Source organism: Rhinolophus sinicus, linkage group LG05, assembly GCF_036562045.2.
Source record: "Rhinolophus sinicus isolate RSC01 linkage group LG05, ASM3656204v1, whole genome shotgun sequence".
Lineage (NCBI taxonomy): Eukaryota > Metazoa > Chordata > Mammalia > Chiroptera > Rhinolophidae > Rhinolophus > Rhinolophus sinicus.
Genome location: NC_133755.1, coordinates 102,343,015 through 102,353,860, shown reverse-complemented (window position 1 = coordinate 102,353,860; position 10,846 = coordinate 102,343,015). Strand labels below are relative to the sequence as shown.

Here is a 10,846-nt window from a genome sequence, read left to right as displayed (position 1 = left end):
GACTTGAATAGACATGTCTCTAAAGAAGATATAAAAATGGCCAATAAGCACAGTAAAAGATAATCAATATCACTATCATTAGGGAAATACATATAAAAAGCACAGTGAGATACCACTTCAAAACCATTAGGCTGACTATTATCCAAAAAAATTGAAAAATAAGTGTTGGCAAGGATATGGAAACACTATAACCCTTGTATATTGCTCATAAAATGCTGCAACCACTGTGGAAGACAGAATGACAGTTTCTCAATAAACTAAGCATAAAATGATCCACAATTCCACTTCTGGGTATAGACACAAAATAATTGAAAGCAGGGACTCGAACAGATAGTTGAACACCAATGTTTATTGCTATATGATTCACAACAGCCAAAATGTAGAAAGAACCCAATTGTTATCAGCTATAATACGGACAAACTTTGAGAATCTGATGCTAAAAAAAATAAGCCAGACACAAAATACCATGATTCCACTTATATGAGGTATCTAGAATAGTCAAATTCATGGATAGAGAAAGTAGAATGGCAGTCACCAGGGGCTAAGGGAGGGGAGGAATAGGAGTGATTGTTTAATGGATAAAGAGTTTCAGTTTAGATGATGAAAACTTTCTGGAGATGGATAGTGCTGATGACTGCATAACACTGTGAATTTACTTAATGCCACTGAATTCTACACTCAAAAACGATAAATTATAAATTTTAGGTTATGGATATTTAACCAGAATATTAAAAAGGTCAGGAGTCAGTCAGTTGAATGCATAAAAATCACTGGTAACGGAGTACTGCAGACATAATTACTTGGCAGGTTTTCATATAACTTGGATTGGAAACTTCAAGGACAAAAACAAAACCTAAATCATCCCTGAAGGATGGGTAGGGAAGAAGGAGAAGCATGCTGAAAGAGGGGAACAGTGCTCACAAAGGCAGGGAGGCAGGAATAAACAACCCCAACAACAACGAAATCCTCCTTCCTGAAGTGAATATACTGTGTTTCCCTGAAAATAAGACCTAGCTGGATAATCAGCTCTAATGCGTCTTTTGGAGCAAAAATCAATATAAGACCCGGTATTATATTATTATATTATGTTATATCATATTATACCAAGTCTTATTTTACTATATTATTTTTGCTCCAAAAGACGCATTAGAGGTGATTGTCCGGCTAGGTCTTATTTTCGGGGAAACACGGTATGAGGGCTACTGGGGAGCAGGGGGAAATGTTCTTGTAATCAAGAGCCATAAATGTAAGGAAAGAAATTAGGACATAATATAAATCAAATGTTTATCAACCTGCCAAAATTTTCTTTTGCTTTGAGGAGAAGGATGTAATTTTTACGGAAAATAATCCAAGCAATATAATGCACCTCAAATGGAAGGGGGTTAACCTGCTGTCAGAGACACCTGTCAGATGTTGCTCAGTAATCCTTGCATGAGGTGATAATGACCCAAACTAGACTTGCACTGTTAGGAAGGTTAAGAGAAATGGAAAATATAAAAGGAAAATTTCAAAGGAAAATAACGGAGTTGGGAGATTTACTAAAGTTAAAAATAAATACATTTATACTCTGGTTTCTCTTCAGATCGTATAAATCTTTCACCTTTTACTAAAGATTTCCGTGGAGAGGAACAATTCTGAGTTTATACCCAATTTTTTGAGGCCTTGTGTATTTTGCAGGGCTTATAAGTGTTTACGAATAGCAGAAAGAAAAAAAAATACATTTTATCCCACATCATTGACAGAGGCAAGTCTAAGTATACAATTAAGAAATGAAGACACAATGTGATATATAGATGATGTAATACAGAATTGTACACCTGAAATCTATGTAACTTTACTAACAATTGTCACCCCAGTAAACTTTAATAAAAGAAAGAAGGAAGGAAGGAAGGAAGGAAGGAAGGAAGGAAGGAAGGAAGGAAGGAAGGAAGGAAGGAAGGAAGACACTACAATTTTAACCTTACAACACTGGGTAGGAAAAAGACAAAAATCCAGAATTTAAAGCCAAGACTTCGCTGTTGATAAGAACTGTGTTGCAAAAAGCAAGGAGATACTCTGGGAGCCACCGTGTCGCAGTTCTTCAACATCAGTATCAGGGCTTCTTTTATTCGACCTTTACAGATGACAAAACTGAGACTAAAGGAACACAAACGACTTGTTCAATGTCTTTCAGTCAATAAGTGGAAGAGCGTGCTTTTGCATTAGTAGTGAAAGAATGCAAATGAAATAAATCGTCCTCAAGATACATTTTTGGATAAGAATGGAAATTTTTCTCAGCTACACAGCCCCAAATTAGTGCAAAAAAGAACAGAAACATGAACCCTAAATAGATGTATTAATATTGATATCACAACATCCCACAGCACTCCAATAGTGTTCCCTATTCTGAAGTTTTTTAAAGTTCTGAAGTACAATAACATGGCATAGGAAATGTTGAAAACCAGCCATTTTCCAGCTAATATATCTCCAATTTTCAGCAAAACATACTAAAATAAAATGTGCTTTAATGCTGTATTCCAGCACTAAGTAAATAAAAACAGAATTGTAATCTTAATTTTACTATCAAATAAGTTATCTGCCAGTTTAAAAAGTAATTCTTAAATTCTGAAACTGAGAATGCAATCTTTCTCCAAAAATATAGATACAATTTATGTTATGTTGTAATAATGTTGGCCAATTGCTTCTGAACTATACATTCTTCATCTAATTATTAAACTCATTAATATGCAGAGACATTTCAGAAGTTTGCACCCAGACTGTGAAAACAAAATCATATTAGTGAATATCAGTCAGGCGTTGTTTTTTGTTTGTTTTTTGTACTTAGATGCACATTAAAAAAAAAAAAAAGGATAATCACGGTGATTTTGAAACTCCATAGATGAAGCTAATGTGATGTCCAGACCTCACCACACTCTGGAGAGAGCAGGTGCATTAACAGCAGATGTCCAACATTCACCGGGTGACTGTCCCTGATGTCTCCTGGAGGAAGAACTCCAGTCCCCAGAAGGGGCCCCTGCCCAGGTATCTCTGGGAGTCTCTGAAAGGGAGAAACTAAATCTGCTGTGTTAACTGCTCCCAGCTTTTCCCTCTGGCAGCTGCCTCCTTACATGAAAGCTCCTAGTTGCTGCCGCTGCTTCACGTGCCCTGTGAAACGTCTGTGCCCACGTCAAGGTGCCACTTCCCTGTGTTCTCAAATTAGCCAGTTTTGGAACAGTCCAAGTTCTGCCAATTGCAGCCTGAGGTTGGAAAGAAGTCCCTCTCATGTACTTTGATCAGTGCTCTGCCACTGTCCTTGGAGCAGCCTAGCTCCTTTCACAAGTGTCAGGCAAGTATCATGGCATTTCCTGTAAAACAGCTCCTTCAGCTTTTTCTTCTACCTCGCTCTGCCAAGGTTCAAAAATCCAAATGGGCTATATCTATTCTGCTCCCTCCCCTGTTCATGTTTTCCCCCAACTCACCACCACGTGCTCCGCAATTTAAAAAAAATTCCTCCTGCTTTAGCCTAAAACAAAATCTCTTAGGCATAGCCATGTATGCTATCAGACGTCCTTAAAGGTCACCCGCACAACGCCTCAGCAAACAGTAAGATACTTATACTCAATTTGAGCTCAGCTAGTAGCCGCTTCGAATGGTTATTGGACGGAAATTATTTTTATAATTTAAATGTATTAGGTTGGTGTAAAAGTAATTGCGGTTTAAAAGATTAAAAATAATTGCAAAAACCACAATTACCTTTGCACCAACCTAATACCAAAACAAATATTCGAACCATAAGTAGAAGCATACTTATATAACATGCTGATACATGCCAGCATCAACAGATTAACTATTAGTCAGAAATACTTCTTTATCCATTTCTATTAACTAAAAGAAAATGAACCACTGTCTGAAAGCAGCTAAAGGAGGGCCACTGGCTATTTCAAAAGCATAGTCTGGAAGTGATAAGCTAACATATTTTAATAAACCTTTTTTATTCTCTGAATTTGGAATTTATTCCCTGCACGGTTAGTTGGTCTCATATAAATCCTCTTTTCTTTGGGTTTACTTTCAGAATAAATGCTTGCTACTTTGTGCAAGAATCCTAAAGTTTCTGGATGTGGTTTGGGGATAAACTATAAAACAGTGATTTCTCTTATATCCCTTTTTATAAGACAAATGCAATTTGTTTAAAATAGAGGTATTTTACAATGAGGCAAATTATGAAATTATTAAAGTGAGTTGCAGTATAAATATGCATATATACAAACAACTAAATAAAAGCCTAATATATCAACTTCTCAGGAAATGTTTTTCACATTATACACACACATAATATACATATATACACAAATTCACCAGGGTTCAGGATTAAGAGGTTTTCTTGAATGTGTGATATATATATATATATATGTGTCATATATATATATATATATATGTATATATACACATTTCAAAAGTATAGTTTACATACAATGCCAAAATTTAAGATATTCACTTATTTTCCTCATTTGGATTAATGACTAAACTTCAATAAATTCAAATATGCAACATTTTGCACCGATTGGGTCAATTACGGTATCCAAGTATATATTTGCTACAAAGGTTTGAGAATCTATCCTCCAAATGAAATGGTTATAAAAGAAAGTATCTGCAAAGTAACTAAATATTATTCTAGGTAAAGAACAGAGAGGGTTATTTTTAAAGAAAAAATTAAGATTCAAGATATTCACCATATAACAAAAGCAGACTGTGGGCCTATTTACTTGAGATGCTTCAAGGAACTGGGGAAAATTTATATGACTTGTCAAGTCCAAAATTCTAGAACTAAAAGGAAATGGAGCTTGCGGTCATACACTCATCAAAACTGACTAAAAATGCTATATTTAAAAATAAAACAACAGTATTTCAAAGGAACCATTTATTAGGGAGTTTGTTATTAGAGGCAGAAGTTGATACACTGTTTAAGGCATCATCATAGACATCAGATAAGATAAAGGTTGTGGTCAAGAAAATATTAAAAATTAAAGAAATTTTAAATATGCTTTTAAAATACTGATTCTCCTGAAAATCCTAAATCAAAAAAAGAAAAGAAAATATTTAGGGAAAGTGACAGAGATGTCCCATCTGTCCTGTCCCAGGAAAGAAACAGTACATTGCGGGGCTGCACCAGGGCACAGTTGATAAATAGACCTAAGTCCCTCTATCACCAATAACTTCTAAAATAGGACACAAATAATTATTCCCATTCCACATGGAAGAACTAATTACGGTATGTCCAACAAACAAAGATTAAAAGTATGCCAGGATCTACTCTGTCTCCTGAGCAAAAGGGCAAAGGATAACATACTTCCCTAATATACATCAAAACATCTTGAACAATCCTTTCACCGTCACGTCATCCATATTCTTTCAATGGACAGCATTCATTTTCCTGGGAATTTTTCCTTTTCCTATTCTGAGTTTCCAACCCTCAAACATGCCCCAAACCTTCCAAAAGCTTTCTCTCCACGGCAGTCCTCCCCACTTCACGCCCTCCATCCTCACATCACACGACACCACCCTTTCCCAGACAAGATCACGGGGATTTCCACTAGAACCCACGAGGCCAAAACTACAAAGGAAAGCAGGACACGTCCTTTCCTCCACTATCTTACCATTCCTGCTGCACACGGAGGGAAGACACGGAGAAGCCTAAGAGGTACAGTTGTTTTCTTCCTTTGACTGCCTTCCTTATGAGAAAGTCTCATGAAGAACTTGGGTGGATTCAATTTCTCATCTCAGAATCAGACTTCTGAACTGTAAGTGTTCAAAAGAAACCACCCCCATCTGGTTGCAGGGAACCCTTCTCTCCTCCATTTCCATACAAGCTTGATGATGTCTGAAATCAGGGTGGGGGGAAAGGTCTTTCTTTTGATAGTGAAAATTAATGTGCATGTGCTTGCTTTATGAAGCTGATTCGAAGTCAGGCAGGCACCTAGCACCTTGACAGGTACCAGAACCTTACCTGCTTTTATAGGGGAGAGTGTAGCGGAAGGATTGCCACAGAAAAGCCTAATGTGTTGCGTACTTAAAAGGAAGAAAAGTCTCTACTAGAGTGGGAAGGGATTCAGAAACGGGCTATGGGAGAGCAGGCTACAATCTCTGCAAAATTCATAACCCGGTCTGGAAACTGCATGTTAACTGGGATCTCTCTCTAAAGAAAAAGAGGTTTCCCATTATATTCAGCTAGAAATCTATTTGAATGATTTATAAACATTTGTTGTTGCTATTTTTAAACACATTTTTGCTATAAAGGAACTTGGTTTTTAAAAGAATTTATTAACCAAAGTATCACCAAATTTACACACACACACACACACACACACAGTTTTTAATCAATTCTTAATCTCTATAAGCCTGAAACTTGAGGGTAGGGGTGGCAGGTGACATACAGACCCAGATGAAGGTAAAATTAAAATAATAAATTGGGATTGAGAGACAAATTGCTGTCATGTAACCCAGTCATAAATTTCAGTGACTAAATGAACACGATGAGCATGTACTCTTCTGAATTGTTAACTGAGCAGATAATATTCTTTAAAATTGTCAGTATACTTGTTCTTTTTCTTATATGAATAGCTCAACTATTTACTGGTCATGCAAAAAGCATGTCCTTCATATATAGAATATTCCAATAAAGCCTAAACGATGCTTCTAAATATAATGATTCTTTATTATTTCACCTCAGTGAGGCCAATCTAAATATTTCTTCTAATACAGTGGCTGTTAGTATGGGGCGATTTTGCCCCACAAGGACCATTTGGCCATGTCTGAGGCCATTTCTGTTTGTTTACTAGCATGAACTGGGTAGAGGCCAGAGATGCTGCTAAACCTCCTGCACTGCATAGGGACAGCCCCTTGCAATGAAGAAGATCCAGCCCAAAATGTCAGTAGTACTGAGTCCGGGAAACCCTCCTTTAGAAGAATGAAGAATGTATGCTAATTTGCAAATATTCTTTCCCTTCTACTTCCCCATTTTCCCATCTCCTACTCCAAATCCACTCAGTGGTCTTCATTTAGAATGTCATAGTCCACGATTTAACATGGTTACTTTGTACTATTTCAGCTGTGTGGTCATTTTTATGGTCCCATACTACCATCCAAAGGGAGCACTGCTGGTTTTCGTATTTCTGACCATCTATTTCAGGCTGGATGAATGTCTGGGTGGATCTGTGCAAAGAGCATCTGCAGAAATCATGAGCTACCAAGAGGCCAGACACAACTTGGCAGGAAGCTCATACTCAAGGAATAATAAAATTCTTTTTAAAACACTGAGTTGGGGTAGAAGTCAACCAAAAGCAAAAGTCTTTGTTAAGATTAGTTTTTTTAATAGAGTTAGCTTTTAGAGCAGTTTTAGGTTCACAACAAAATTGAGAAGAAGGTATGGAGATTTCCTGTATACCCCTGCCTCCCAAATGAATATCCCCCCTCATTAGCAGCACCCCCCACCAGAGTGGTGCATCTGTCACAAGTGATGAACCTAAACTGACATATCATTTTCACCCAGAATCCATAGTTTACATTAGGATTCACTCTTGGTGTTGCATATTCTATGCACTTGGACAAAAGTTTAATGACATGTATCCACCATTGCAGTTTCATGTAGAGTATTTTCACTGCCCTAAAAATCCTTTGTGCTCCACATATTCATGCCTCTCCATCCAACTCCTGGCAATCACTGATCTTTTTACTGTCTCCGTAGTTTTGCCTTTTCCAAAATGTCATATAGTATGTAACATTTTCGATTGGATTCTTTCACTTACTAATATGCGTTTGTTTCCTTCTTGGTTTTTCATGGCTTAATAGCTCATTTCTTATTAGAGCTGAATAGTATTCCATTTTCTGAATGTACCAGTTTATCTATGCACCTACTGAAGGGCATCTTGGCTGTGTAGCTTCACAGTTTTGACAATTATGAATATTAATATTTGCTTTTTAAGAGCAAAATATTAATACAAAGTCTATGAGGAAAAAGTCATTAGAAGTGTAGGAGAAAAACATTTACTCATATTTTGGTCAAAACATTTATCAAATACTACTGTACTGGTCTTCTTTTCTGTCTCCCAATCGAAGCCATAAAATATAGAAATGATATATTTGTTTTTTGTATTCCTAGTATGGTGCATGGCACATAATAGGTCCTAAGTAACTATCTGATGAGTGCATAAATTGAGCTTGTTTCCTCAACTGAAAATAGATTTGATGAATGATATTTTAAAAATGCATTATGTGATTTAAAATTGCTGATTATTTTGCTAGAAAAATAAAAGACAAAGTTACTCATCTCCTTCCTATTTTAATTGGGAATATTCTCTCTGCCTCATAAGTAAACGAAATCCATAGAAAAATGTCACATGCAACGTTAATTTTTTAACATGGCAGGCATAAAAGCAGGACAGGTGGCAGGTTCTCTTCCATCGACCGCCTAAGAGTCGCGCTGTAAGAAGCAACAACCTCTTCCTCTCCGCCACCCACCCGGCAGCCGCAAAGCAGCAACCATGCGTGAGTGCATCTCCATCCACGTTGGCCAGGCACGTGTCCAGATCGGCAATGCCTGCTGGGAGCTCTACTGCCTGGAACATAGCATCCAGCCCGATGGCCAGATGCCAAGTGATAAGACCACTGGATGAGGAGATGACTCCTTCAACGCCTTCTTCAGTGAGACAGGCGCTGGCAAGCATGTGCCCAGGGCAGTGTTTGTGGACCTGGAATCCACGGTCATTGATGAAGTTCTCACTGGCACCTACCGCCAGCTAGTCTACCCCGAGCAGCTCATCACAGGCAAGGAAGATGCTGCCAATAAATATGCCCGGGCGCACTACACCGTTGGCAAGGAGATCACTGATCTTGTCTTGGACCAAATTCTGAAGCTGGCTGACCAGTTCACACAGGTCTTCAGTGCTTCCTGGTTTTCCATAGCTTTGGTGGGGGAATTGGTTCTGGGTTCACCTCTCTACTGATGGAGCATCTCTCTGTCGATTATGGCAAGATATCCAATCCGGAGTTCTCCATTTACCCAGCCCCCCAGGTTTCACAGCTGTAGTTGAGCCCCACAACTCCATCCTCACCACCCACACCACCCTGGAGCACTTTGGTTGTGCCTTCATGGTTGACAGTGAGGCCATCTATGACATCTATCGTAGAAACCTCAATATTGAGCACACACCCTATACTAACCTGAAAAGGTTGATAGTTCAAATTGTGTCCTCCATTTCTCCGATGGATTTGAATAAAGTATTCCCTGTCTTAAATGGGAAAAAAAAAGAAGGCAGGACAAGTTAGGATACACACTGAGGTAAGAAAACTCCTGCAAAAGGCTAGAGAAAGAAAATAATATTTTATTAAGCTCTTCTTTATTGCCAGGTACTGTGCTGAGAAAAAAATAAATAAATGAGTAAGATATTATCTCTTTTCTGAGCAACCCACCCAGGCAAACCAAGGGACAACCCAAGAAGGCTATGAGCAGGTTTTCTCAGTGAGGGTGGGTTGAAGGAAGCAGAACTACCCAAGAGGCTTTAACACACTCCACACCCCTCCTCTTCATGTCACCCCAATTTCTGCCACCTTAGATTGACTGCCAGACTAAGCTGCTCACTGAGGAGCCTAGGCCATATCCCTCAGGAACCAAGAAGATAAGGTTGATTATAAAACTGAGAATCATTACCAGATTGAGTTGGAGAAAAGAACAAGGTAATAAATGACCTTTTTTTTCCCATTTAAAAAGACGCCATTGGAGTAAAAGGATAATACTTCTCAGAGCACTACAAATTTGCACTTTGAATATAAACAGATTTTAAAGATTTACGAGTATGGTGCTTTGTAAAATATTGCTAAAAATAAAGTGGTTCCCAAACTTGGGTCCGCATCAATCACTAGGGGGACCTGGTAAAAGTACAGAGGCCCAGGTCCTGTCCTACCCGTCACAGTAAGAACAGACTGGATGTTTGTTAAAAACAGCAGCACATTTTTATTTGGGCTACTGCAGTAGGGTGGAGAGATGTCAGTACAGGACTGAGCTCAGCTCTGCTGAAACAAAGGGCAGGAGGGTTTTTGAGCACTAGGATGACCTAGTAGAAAGTACTGAAGGAGGGTAGGGGGAAAACAGATCAATGGGATTAGAGCATCTGTGTTTGTTAATTGTCTATTATTGAAGGTAGACTCCTGCCTTTCCACAAAAAGGGGATATAAGGACACTATCTTCCCTAATTACATTTCAAAGGGATGTCTCCCAAGTCCTTGATAAAGACAACAGGGGTTACAAAACTGGCAAGCGGCTGGGAGTTTTACATCTCAAAGGGGCAGACAAATAATTCACAATTGCAAGTTTGCTAAACGCTGTAAAAAAAGAGAGAGAAAGAGAGAGACAGAGAGAGAGAGAGAGAGACAGAGAGACAGAGAGACAGAGAGACAGAGAGACAGAGAGAGAGATCAGGGGCCTATAGTCAAGAAGCCTGTTTAAAATTTATTCAGGCTAAAGGGAAATATTAAGGCCATCTTGATTATACCTCAATGAGTTTTATTAGTTTTCCAGGTGAAAATCTAATAGGTACTCAGATTTGAAACCATTGCTTTGAAATACTTAGGAAAACTTTCAAAACTGCCCCAAACTAAATTAAATGGAATGTTGGCAAAGTAACATAGTCATATCAACTTGACTTTCATTTGTGTTGTGTTCATGAATCCCTTTATTCATTGTGACAAAGAAATAAGTGGAACTTTTATGTGAGATTTAGAAAAAAAAGAACTCAAATGTAGGGTTTCCAGATAAAATACAGGGCACACGGCACTGACAGAGTGGACAGGAAGGTGGACTTGAGCAGGAGGTGGA

At 38.2% G+C, this 10,846-nt stretch overlaps 1 non-coding gene and 1 pseudogene across 1 annotated transcript; both read left to right on the top strand.

The window, feature by feature from the left end:
• The first annotated feature begins 1,562 nt into the window (after positions 1–1,562).
• Positions 1,563–1,681, top strand: LOC141572025 (U5 spliceosomal RNA). The gene has a single exon (XR_012497036.1). It is a non-coding gene; the product is annotated as a U5 spliceosomal RNA (small nuclear RNA).
• A 6,751-nt stretch (positions 1,682–8,432) lies between these two features.
• Positions 8,433–9,300, top strand: LOC109439491 (tubulin alpha-1C chain; annotated as a pseudogene).
• Positions 9,301–10,846: the final 1,546 nt, after the last annotated feature.